Source organism: Cupressus sempervirens, chromosome 9 (assembly GCF_028749045.1).
Source record: "Cupressus sempervirens isolate cs-2001-9-10 chromosome 9, ASM2874904v1, whole genome shotgun sequence".
Classification (NCBI taxonomy): Eukaryota; Viridiplantae; Streptophyta; class Pinopsida; order Cupressales; family Cupressaceae; genus Cupressus; species Cupressus sempervirens.
Genome location: NC_143126.1, coordinates 683,415,370 through 683,427,889, shown reverse-complemented (window position 1 = coordinate 683,427,889; position 12,520 = coordinate 683,415,370). Strand labels below are relative to the sequence as shown.

The 12,520-nt window shown below is 34.7% G+C and overlaps 1 protein-coding gene across 7 annotated transcripts in view; it reads left to right on the top strand.

The window, feature by feature from the left end:
- Positions 1 to 12,520, top strand: part of LOC149540569 (uncharacterized) — a 46,068-nt gene that overhangs the window by 21,545 nt on the left and 12,003 nt on the right. For 3 of the 7 annotated variants that reach the window (XM_089801652.1, XM_089801653.1, XM_089801655.1), the window contains one exon: positions 7,677 to 7,763. The exons of the other annotated variants lie outside the window; for them this stretch is intronic. The gene's annotated coding sequence lies outside the window, so the exon portion shown is untranslated. The remainder of the gene's footprint in view (positions 1 to 7,676; positions 7,764 to 12,520) is intronic. 7 annotated transcript variants of the gene reach the window in all.

Here is a 12,520-nt window from a genome sequence, read left to right as displayed (position 1 = left end):
TGGTAAAAGGGTTGCATGAAGAAGCCCTGCAAAGAGTTTGGCTGAAAAGAAATCCAACCTAGGAGGACCTCCATCAAAGGCTCATGTTATAGAGCATTTGGACGAGAAGAAATCAGCCTTTTATGCTTTCATTGCCAAATGACCAGTAGATCAATCATAGTCTTCTGCATGGTACATTAGTTCTAGAGCATCTCGACCTTTCACCTATATAAAAGATTGGTTCAAGGAATACATGACTTGCTCAAATTTCTTCAATGGTGGTGGTGAGTACATAATTTTGGCAGATGAAATGTGCAAATATATTTTGGAGAGAATTTTTCAATGTGTACTATGTTGCTGGAATGGAGCTCAATTTGCTCTTTCTGATGTCCCTATTTGGATGTCATATTTAGCAAACACAAATGTTATACAATTGACAAGTAATCCAAAAAAACCATTGTTGATTGTATTGAAGATCATAGTTTGTACCAGCTTGTTTATATGGGACAGGTTCATGAGTATGTATTGACAACCAAGTGTGCATCTGATGTCCGTATGCTATGGCATTAGTGGCATGGGCAACTCAATTTATCCCACTTCTCGCAGTTAGCACCGCATGATGTGATTCAAGGGCTACTGATATGAATTGGTTATCACTCTTTACTGGTTATGGAGCCAATTCAATTGAATATTCTAAAGAAGAGTTTGATGCGATCCAATATTATAGTTGTAGTAGATGTAGAGCATTACACAATGTCAACATTTGTGTCCCTCACAGTCCTTCAAGGCATCTGTATTTGCCAAACATGAATTAACTGTCTACAGCTTTTTACGAAGGCTAACCATGGAGTTGTTCCCAATCCTTAAGAAGCAACTAAAAGGCTAACCATGGAGTTGTTCCCAATCCTTAAGAAGCAACTAAAGGCATTGATGTTTTCACAATCTTGTATTCCTTTTAAGATATTTTCATTTGGTTTGCGGTTGGATATCTTACACATCTATTATTCTGGTCTTTGAAAATGTTTTTGATTAGACTTGGAAGGATTACATCGCAACAAATTACATGCTATTTAAAAAATGGCAGTAAGTGCTGACCTGGAAATCTTAGAGCATATGGATAAGATTTCAATAATTCGCCTCACACGCACATCGCACCATATAGCTAAGAACCTATCTAGGTTTGTAACTAATTCATAGCTGTCCATAGGAGGCATCTGCAAGGAGTGTATCTTCGACACGAATAACCAGAAGTTCCAAAACCATCATTACCTTACTTGTACGACCTGAATGCAAACTGCTGTTAATCCAACCAACCAGGTGACCATAAACCATGATAACCAGCCAAAACTAGAAACTACCCATAATAGTTAAGGATGTATCAAGCATTCCCACAAAGCTATCACACCATCATGGGATAATGGCTTTAGCTGCTGCTGGTTCTTGACATTACATTGTTTATACAAGAGAATAGACAAGTCAATAGAGCGGCCAAAATTGCTCAAGGATACTTGAAAAAATCATATTTCACAACTGAGACAAAATTCTCTTGGGAGTAAACTACTTCATTTTGATCAATTCCGATTTGGCTTTCTTATAACTATGTTTTGCCTTTTGATGGGCAGCCTCCTTTTTAGAGAATGTGTAACTCATTTAGAAGAACTGGGTGCAAGCATAGATCTCTTATGTTGATGTGACCCTTATGATCTTCTTTGGGCCATTTTCCTCTTTGTCCATGCGCAACACCCTAATAAACTCTGCATTTTAATCTAGCCATTTGTTCAAGGTCATGAAATTTAATCTCACTGGAAGATGTATATCTAAGCAACTTTCAGCAATGTTTTATTTATCATGCCTACTCAAATATATGCACAAACCACAAGATTTTTCTCACTTGGGTATCTTAAATGTCATGTAACTTTGTTTGTGCAGACTAAATGATGATGCAACAAATTCTTCAAAAACCCCTTATCAATATCCAGTAGAAACTTGAAGGATACAAGTTTCATGATACCTATTAGGCTCATTAGTATTCCAATTATATAATCTGGAAAAAAATGTAAAAGACAACTACACCGGTTTACTTTGGGAAAAACTCTTGGAACTAAAAACTAAAAAGTAATATAACATTCATAGTAATAGGGGAAAAGAAGACCATAGATGTAGTTAATAGTCCAGTTTCACCATATTTAGGCCTGCAATGCATTTCACAACAAATATCTTCTTCTCTACCCCCTCAGATCCACACAACTTGCTCTCTCCCACACATATTGCTCCTGTCATACCTTCATGGAGCATTGTATGTATATTTCCTTTTATTCATTTGAACGTCCAATGCATAACTGTGGTCTTTGAGCTCTTTGCCTGCTAGGGCCATCTTATATTTTAATGTTATTTATTGAAATTAGTGGAAGATTGAAGACCTTTTCCATAATGAATTTGATGTCTGTATGAATATCTTAGGAGAACCAAGCAAAGTCTATTTTAGACATAAGAAGATATTAAGTTACTAGGTACAAGTTCAGGTACAACAATTTTTTGGCCCTTGGTCATGGTTACTGCTATGGCTATCCTTGGTCATGGGTACGGCTATGGCTATATACAAGTAGTCTCTAGACCTTAATTCTACAGGAGAATTATTATTATTATTACTATTATAATTATTTTTGCTTTGTAAGTTGTTGGAGGTCACAATGGGAATCTCTTCCTCATTCAACATATTCAGCTTAGAAGTCACATAAGCCACTTAATCAACTCAAGTCAACACAGAAGCTACATAAATGCCGCTTTGTGGGTTCCAAACATGGATCTCCAACTGAGAACCTTATGGCCTCACCATTTGAGCATGACCCCATTGACAAATAATTTATATTATTATTAAATTAATTATGTAAGAATATTATATATATATAATTTATATAATGTATAAATAAATATTTATTTTATATATCTAATTATTCTTTATAAAAAATAATATTGAATAGGAAATTAAAACATATTTTAGAAAACTATTGCCAATAGTGGCATGTTGTGATGGTTAAGTTGTTGCGTTGTTATTCTTGCCATCAAGTTTCAAATCTCATGGGGACGAGGTCCCCCATTTGTGGCCTCATTGGTTCATAGCTCCAGGTCAAAGTGTTTACCCCTCTTTAAAAATATATATATATATATATTTTAGAAAATTATTTATAATATAGAATAAAAAAAATCTGATTTGAAAATAGGTAATAAAAAATGTATTAAAAAACATAGCAATAGAAAATATAATAATTTATTTAATGTTAAATAAAATATTTATGAACTACTCTATCATTTAATATTTTGCTTCTGTTTAGAATCTAGATGTTCTTTGGTGAATGCTGAGTACTGTTCTGGTGAATATTGAGCAGTGATTTGACTTGGACCCTTTTTGAACCTAGATAGGTAGGTGGGGTGTTCTTGCCGAACCTTGTATCATAGAGAAAAGATTATATAAATTATCAAAGAACTACTCTATCATTTATTATTTTGCTTCTTTAGATGTTCCGGTGATTTGGTGAATGGAGAGTACTGTTCTCGTGAGTATTCAGCAGTGATTTGACTTGGACCCTTTTCGAACTTGGATAGGTACATGGGGTGTTCTTGCTGAACCTTGTATCACAGAGAAAAGATAAATATAAGGATAATATTTAGTGTTTAATTAGTTTAGTATTAATATAAGGGTAGCTGGTGTGGCTGCTTTGAAAACTTCTTATATGTAGTATCCATTTCCAGAATGATGAAGTCTTTCATGTTTGTTTTATTGAGTGGGTAGAACAAGTAGAGAGGTACCAACTGCAGTACAAGCATAAAGGAATCCATGGAAACAATGTCGTAGTAATAGAGGAAGTTTTGAATTTGATTGAACATGTATGCCTCCACCTCATCATTCTCAAGTGCCTCTTTCTGCTGGACCTGCTAGCCCACTAGTGACTTTGTTTACACCTTTATCTTGAGCTCTACATTGCACGTGGTCTAACACAACACTAACATCTTCTCCTTGATCTCTAGCAACACATTCATTGTGGTGATTCTCGACATGTCAAGGCCATGCTTTATGCCCTTTTAATTTTCTTCATCCCACTGGGCAATAGCTTCAATTTTGCAAAGATGAATGGTGAAATGTAATTTTTATTCTACATTTAACATATTTTAATTTGTTTTCATTGACACAGTTTCTGGGACATATAATTACATCAAATGTTCTCCATGAGCATATGCTTAATCAATCTGATTTTTCAGCCGATCATAATTTCTTTTTCAGGTCATGGTGATCACTTGGTATACCCTTGCTTGCCTAGTCCAGTTTTCCCTTGACCAAGGTGGTTTATGACCCATACCTATTAGCTCAAAGATAGGTGGTGCCCTGATGCCCTTTCTTGCTTTCCCCCTTCGTCACGTTCTTGCAAAAAGAAATTAACTATGGTAATAACGTATCTCCAAATCAATTTTAAATCAAAACTAAAAATCTTTTTGCTAAACCATTAACTTCTTTCTATATAACATCATATTGAAAACCAATATTCTTAATTATCATGAATCATAATGATTAACCACCACTATAATTTCACATGAAACCATAACGAACAACTAACACTTCATTTTCATATGAAACCAATATGAATAACAAATTTAACTGACCATTTTAACTTTGCATAAGTCTCAGCGGCTATAAAGAATATTTTATAATTAAGCAAAAATAGGGATGTAACACTTGGAAACACTATTCATTAATCATTGCTGCTCTTTAAACTATAATCACTGCTTCTATTTGCTGCTCAATATTATAGTCATGTTCAATGCTTTATATAAATTGCTTATAATTTCTTGATTGCTGCTCTTTTAACAAACATATCCTTCACACTTCACTTCTTTGGGTGATTATCTTATCAATTTTTTATGAGTTTCATTGTCATATTCAAATGGGGTTAGCCTCCTTAATAATAATCTGAAGTCCAGAGAGTTTCTTGTATATGAGGGAGGATGGCCTCGCAAGTATGTAACTTTAAGTTTTATTTACTTATTCATGCGCGGGGACATGGCTAGGATGGGTGGTCATTTAGAGAAGTAGCTGAGCTCATATTATTTTACTTTCTCCTATTAGAAATAAAGATTCTGCTGCAATATCTTCTAGTTGGCCAGCATGTGCACAGGGAGAATACGATCTCATGGGTTGGCCCAATAATTATCTTAATGGTTACCTTTAATTGCTGGTGGCCTTTGGTCATTGGGAACTTTCCTCATTTATTACAGTTCTCTCCTTCGACATCAATGTCAACAATACAAGATTCCTTCTCAACGTCAATGACAACACCATGACCACAATATACCTAACAGAAGTTTCTAATAACCATTTGGTTTTAGTAGCCCCCATCTTTGTAAAAATATCACATTCTTCTTTAGTCATTTTATAGGGCCATTCAAAAATAAAATGAAATAGTCGGAGATGGTATTTAACTATATGTGATTAAGAGTTGGGTCTATAATGGTTTATTGTGAATGTCTAGTTGACAGCAAGTTATCATGATGAATTAATCTTCTCTATCTTCTCATAGCCAACTTCAATCAACTGGATGTTTTGTAAGTCAGACAACGGCACTCAAAGGGTGTTTTGTTACAAGTGAGCAACATGCTCTCTACCACAGAAATTTAGTAGGTGCACTTGTAGACCACAGAAGTACTACTGAGAGAGAGGGGGAGGTGGTGGACGAATCAGTAGTACAAACAAAACTCTAATCCTTTTTAACATTTTAAAGTTTCTGCCAAGCTTTTATCTGAAAAATGAAAGATTTGAAAGGTGCAACATCAGAAACCAAAAAGATACACCAGCAGGAGTGCAGCACACAAGTTTGCACGTGGAAATCCAATGTGGTAAAACCACAGTGAGAAATGGCACCATGATCTACTATCCTCATCTGGCCTTACAATTGAAATGCATTACAACCTTTTAGAGCACCAATCCAAGGAATCTTCCAATCCCCTTTGAGAGCACCAACAATCTACGCATTACAACTTTGTCAAACTGAACACAAATTCAGTATTCAGAAAATACAAGTTACAATTTTGTCAAACTGAACACCAATTTGGTATTCTGAAAAAAATCAGCTATGAAGTTCAACAAAGTATCACATTTTCTGATCTGATTCTTTACATCCACAATATATATCATTTAAGAACCCTGTGACTATTAAAAACCCTGTGATGATCAGTTTTGACTGTCGAAACTTTTGAATACTACATTTATAAGCATTCAATAATTTGCATTTGCAACCAAGAACAGTTTAGAAATAGAAAAGCTTCCATAAAATTGTCTCTTAAGCATTATATTAATTAACTTGAAAGTATGCATTATTACCCCTTATGCTGAGATTAGATGGACTTTCAATCACTGCCAATTGAGATCACATCACACTCCTGTTTGTTGGCACTGGGATAAAGAAGGAGAAAGTTTATTGAAGACTCAAAAGATTTCTTGAAAGAAACATAACTCTTCCTTTATATGAAATGTATCGACTTCTTCAGTGCCTTATGAAGGATGTATTCTTCTCTTATACTCACCAAAGACACAAAAAATCCAGTAATTAATGTATATAGAGAATACACAAGTCTATTTTGATAATCAGTTTGTCATAATTCAAAGGTTACATATTTCACAGGACCTGCAAATCCTTAAAATTTGAACTTCAAAGTTTCAAGGTAAAAAAAATTCACGTACTATAAAGTTGTGAACTTGTATATAATAACCGTTTAATTGTTGACATCTTCAGTTTCTGTCACCAACTATGAGTCTCAATGGATTAGGATCAATGTGAGTAATTACTAATAACCCAAGCATGCCTTTGTCTTCCGCTAGCTTCTCTGCCTTTGTCACTACTCTCTTTAGTTTAGCAATATTTATTTTTTCAACATTCCAATGAACAGATGGATTGCATTACTCCATGTCAATAGCATCATGAGAAGGACCATTCACTTGTTTGATTAAAAGGAAGTCTGTAGCAAATGGAGATGAGATCATCGAGGGTAGTGCTCCTCTATCAATTTGTTGCTCTTCTTGGTGTGAATGTTCTCAAATAGCCTTTACTTGCATAAACATCTAAAAGTACTATAAGGTTGGGATAATCTAGAGGTTATAAAAATGTTGGTTTAATATAATGATAAAGCATTGTGTACACTTGTAAGTTATATTTGTTGATTGTAACTTTTGTTTGTATGCTGTTATTCGCTATTTTTAGCATATGATCATGCTCTTATCCTAAGAAAATCTGTTATATTCCTTCAAATTCATTCTTTGATTTTTCACAACCTTGATATTAATTGGAGAAGGATCGAGTTAACTATTTGAAATTTAAGGTTGAGTAGAAAGGAGGACCAAAGGCAGAAAACTTGAGTCTAGTTATGGGTTTTGTTTATGGATTTTACCTCTTGAGTTGCCAACATTCAGTAGTCACAAAAGCAAAATTGTGTTTCTGCACTATTAGGGTGTTACATAAAATTGAGCTTTTTTTTAGAGATCGTGGGTTGTATTTTAGTGCAAATCTTTCAGCCAAAATCACAGCTGGGTAAGCATGAAATTCGTTACTTTTTCTGCTGGGAATCCTTCAAAATCATGTGTTTTGGAGCACTGCTGACATTAATCACCAATTTTTTTTGCTGAAAATAAAATAAAATTTGACCAAATGCAGCTGGATTTTGTGCAAAAAGGCATGTGAGCACCGTTTTTCAATGTTCACGACGAAAAAGTCTTGTATCTAAGGCACAAATTATTCTAGGTAAGAGGAATTTGGAAGCGTGTCTTTTAAGCATTGCAACAGGTTTAGGGAATGTGGTTGAGGTTCAAATTTTATTCTAGGTATTGTATTGCAAATTTTCTTTTGTAGTTCTCCATTATCATTTTTCAACTCTCCAATATTTAGTTTTTGACGATCACAATATTTTGAATTTATAAATTTTTTTTCTTAGTTGAATCAAAATGAAGTTTTTCAAATAATTTTTGAAAGTTTGGTATTTTTATTTTGGGAATTTTGTCTAGCTAAGTAATATGTCTGGTATTGAGAATCTATTTTGTTCTAGTCACGGATTCACGAGATACTAGCTACCGCTAATTATTTGGAATGCGGCATAATCTGGTAGGCATAGAAAGCAGGCTCATTAATAACCCAAGTGACTATGTCAAGCATCATAGGGAAACCGTATTAATTCTCAAGTTGTAAATGTCAGATGATTTAATTGTTGAAGTTTGAGGTGTTGCATCTGCACATACCTTGTGGGATAGTTTGCAAAATAGAAGTCAAGTCTTTAAAAAAACAGACCTATGTTTTTTAATAATTGTTGTTTAAAATGAAACTGCAAGAGGGTGTAAATTAAGGACCTTAGCTATCAGCTTGCAGTTATCAAGAAAGTAGTAGACTGCAAGGATATGGTTGCTTTGACCACTACCAGCCTACAACACTCCTATGAAACTTTTGTGAATAATGCTTTGACCACTACCAGCAAACAACTCTCCTATGAAACTTTTGTGCAGTATTTGAACTTATTGGCAGGGTGCTAGAATTTGAGCTTTGACGAGGTTAGTGTTTATAACCTTATACAAGGAATGATGAAAAGAACAACAGATGAAGCTCCTTTTGGGAGTTCAAAAAATGCACTTATTACATAAATTTTGAATACAAGTAACAATACTTTTTCATCTTCACAATCATGGAGAAAGGTAAAGTGCTATAATTGTTTGTAATTGGGCATGCGAAGAATGATTGTAGGAGATGATAATATGATCTATCCCACAAGCAACTACGGTGAAGTTAATGTGGCAAATATTGGCGAGGAAAACGATGACGAGGAACTTGCATTGTTCGCTTTTTTTGATAGGACCAAAAGTATTTATTGGTTCTTTGATTCAGTTGCATCCATACATTTCATGTGTCAAAATCATTTGTTTGTCAGGTTCATTGCTGATGACAGTAATATGTATTCTATTTTGCTTGGTGATGACAAGACATGCAAAGTGAAATGGCCAGGAGATGTCAAAATTGCACTCAATAATGGCATCAAAATTCTAGTTTGAAATTTTACATATGAGATTGAACAACAATTTACTTTTCATAATCTAGACTATAATTTTTTAGAACATTTCAAATTTTTCATGGGAAAGCGTGCATTGTTCATTATGTAAACTAGGATAAGGTCATTGACATTAGGCTAAGTAGGGTGTATAAAGGCTTGCGCAAACTTACTGATCCTATTTTGCATGTTACATGGACGGAACTATGGTCCAGTCATAAATCCAAGGAGGTCAAGATAAAAATTGGTCTTATGACGCCATCTCTAGATGCACTTCCCAACTAAGGGGTGTTTCCAAAGCCTTTGGACAGTTATCCTCCATTTGTGTATCAATGACACAGAATTTTATGCTTCAACATTTTGTCAAGATGCAATCAATCTAGAGTTTGTCTTCACAACCTTTGCCTATTATGCCTCAAGCCAACAATTGTATTTCAAAGGTAAGCTTGATTGTGATTTCACCAAATTAGTTGTCACGTCAGAAGATGAGAAGATTACATTCAGTAATTCCACAAAAGGGCATGTTCATTTCCCTCTTTGCAAAGTTTTGTCTAGTGTCTTATATAATGAAGGTTGCTCCTTGTTTTTGTGCATCTTAGAATTCATTTGGTAACTAATGGCTAAACCTCCAGATCTTCCAAGTATTGTCAAAGAGGGGGGGGGGTGTTATTAGAACATTAGTTTAATATTATAGTAAAGTTTTTATCTACACCTGTTAGTTGATAAGTTAGTTTGTTGTATCTATGTTTATTATTCGATTGTAACCACTTCCTATTTTTAGTATATGATCTATAATATAATGCGGTAGTCTCCACAATAAATAATCATGCCAATGTCTTTCATCTCATGCATTGATTTTTACCAAATAGATAATCATGCCAATGTCTTTCATCTCATGCATTGATTTTTACCAAAAGTAGTTATCGTCTGATGAAGTATGCTAAAGTCAAGATTGCCTTCGATATATTGCAAAACTCACTTTGCACCTATAAGCAATGAGAATGTTTTAATTTTGACAAAAATCAAGACAAAGAGCTAAGTTCAAAACAAAGGCCTAGTTGAGTGGATGTAAGAATGTAAGATATATCGAACTGCCCACCAACTATTTGTTGGGTGATTTATCAATTGGTGATGAATCATCAGATGCTGACTACTTTATCTCCAGGTTTTGAAGATTTATATATCATTCATTAAGGCTCCAAAAATCAAGAGCTAAGTTCAAGACAAAGAGAATGCTTTAATTTTGACAAAAATCAAGACAAAGAGATAAGTTCAAAACAAAGGCCTAGTTGAGTGGATGTAAGAATCTAAGATGTATTGAGCTGCCCGCCAACTATTTGTTGGGCAATTTATCAATTGGTGACGAATCATCAGATGCTGACTACTTTATCTCCAGGTTTTGAAGATAAGTTATTATATATCATTCAAAAAGGCTCCAAAAGATTTGTGGCATATTTAATTTGAACCATAAACATACCATGATCAGACTGCTAAAATTAAACTTCTAGGTAATAATCTAAATCCTATGATTTGGATAATGCTTTTGGTAGAGGGACTATCCTGTGATTTGGATAATGTTTTTGGTAGAGGGACTCTTTTCAGGGAGCTAGTTCGAGGGGCATTTATTGAGGATGACAGGGGACCAATTATATATTTATATAACACTTGTCAAAAGGATGTTCAATGATGTTTGCAAAACCCTGCATGCCAACCACATTTCAAAAAGAAATTGTTTGTTTGTACTATTAACACAATACGACATTATACCAGACCATAGAAAATGCACTTTAAATCTCTTTTGCAATTGACAATAATTGACTTAGATACTATATCAAGAATTTGAAGTTCCCTACTTTTTCGAACAACAAAATCAGAAATCTAAATATTGCTATGAGTGTTAGTTGTTGTATACTTATATCTGTTATACAGTCTAATGTCTCATAATATGGTTACAAAATAAATATGGCAAATGCCTTACTATATTAGTATTTCAAAATTTTCTGTATTTTTTAAATTTCTCTATTTTTTTAAATTGCTATCCTTGAAAAAGGGTCTTCTGTCCTAGCTGTTCTAAAACACATTTTGTTTCCCTTGGCATAATTTGCTCGGACATTTACATAGATTAAAATTGAATGTTGCTCATGATTAATGACCAAATGTGATAGAATGTGAAGGTGATGCTTTCATGTTGTTGTCATTAATGCCGATATCCTTGGCATATTAGTAGAGGTGTTCACCGAAGGATGTACCTTTAATATTTGACCTTAACCGTTTCAGTGCTGTTTCAATTTAGCATGCAACATATGATGGATCGATTGTTTGGGTTTGGTCCCATTTGGAGCTTGGTCATTTTTTTGGGTCCGAGAAGCTACCGCATAGCGTGTAATGCGCTGAATTTTTCCATTGGTACTGAAGGCTTTGGAGATGGTGTTGCATGTTGGCATGTAAGATCTATTATATTGATTGAGTTGGTTCCCGTTTCATTCCTTACCACCGTGAGAATATTTTACGTGTGACCTATTTTAAATTGGTTTTGGCTGACAGGGATGATGACATCAAGCAGTATAAGAAGAAGGAGGATGTTAGTTTTTTGGGTGGCTTTTGTGATGCTTGTATGCGAAGTGATTGGAATCCGTTTATAGTAGATCTGTGTTCTGATGATCATGTGTATGGATGCAATCGGTAGCAGACTGATATCTCATTTCTGTATTGCAGAGTATTGGTGACAATGATCTCCGTGGCAGATTTGATATCATTTATATATTCTGGCAGTGAGCCTAATTATGCTGGCAGTGAGTCTATTTTTATTGCCAATTAGTTACGTATAGAATCTGGCAGCCCCCCCTTTGCCATAGAACAGTAGGGCCTGCCCCTGTTCCATATAAGGGCTATGCGCATTAGCCGCCAGATTCTATATGCAGTGAGTCTATTTGTATTGCCAATTAGTTACGTATAGAATCTGGTAGCCCCCCCGCCATAGAACCGTAGGGCCCACCCCTGTTCCATATAAGGGCTATGGGCATTAGCCGCCAGATTCTATATGTAACATTCATAATCTGCAACTTATTATAGAGGGGGCATATAGCCTATAAAAATAGTGGGCTGGCCCCCCTTCAGATTATTGTAGAATAATAGGGCGTGTGTTATTAAGGTACAATAATAACTTTGATGGTTTTGATTTCATCATTGGACTTGTTGGGTCTAGTGGAGCAGGGGTAGGAGGGTAGTAATAATTTTGAGCATATTGGCCGTTTGATATTGCAAATGAATTTTGGCCATAACCAACTTCAAGATGAGATTGAAATTGATAGTATGAGGATTGAGGAATAGCATTTTCATGATATGAGGGGAAATAGTAGTCATTTCTATGAAATGGGCTCAAGCTAAAATCACCTTAACTAGTTTCACCTTAACTGGTGTTCGTTTCATGAGAATTAGCTTCCCTGTGGTTTTTTCTAGTTTGAGTTTC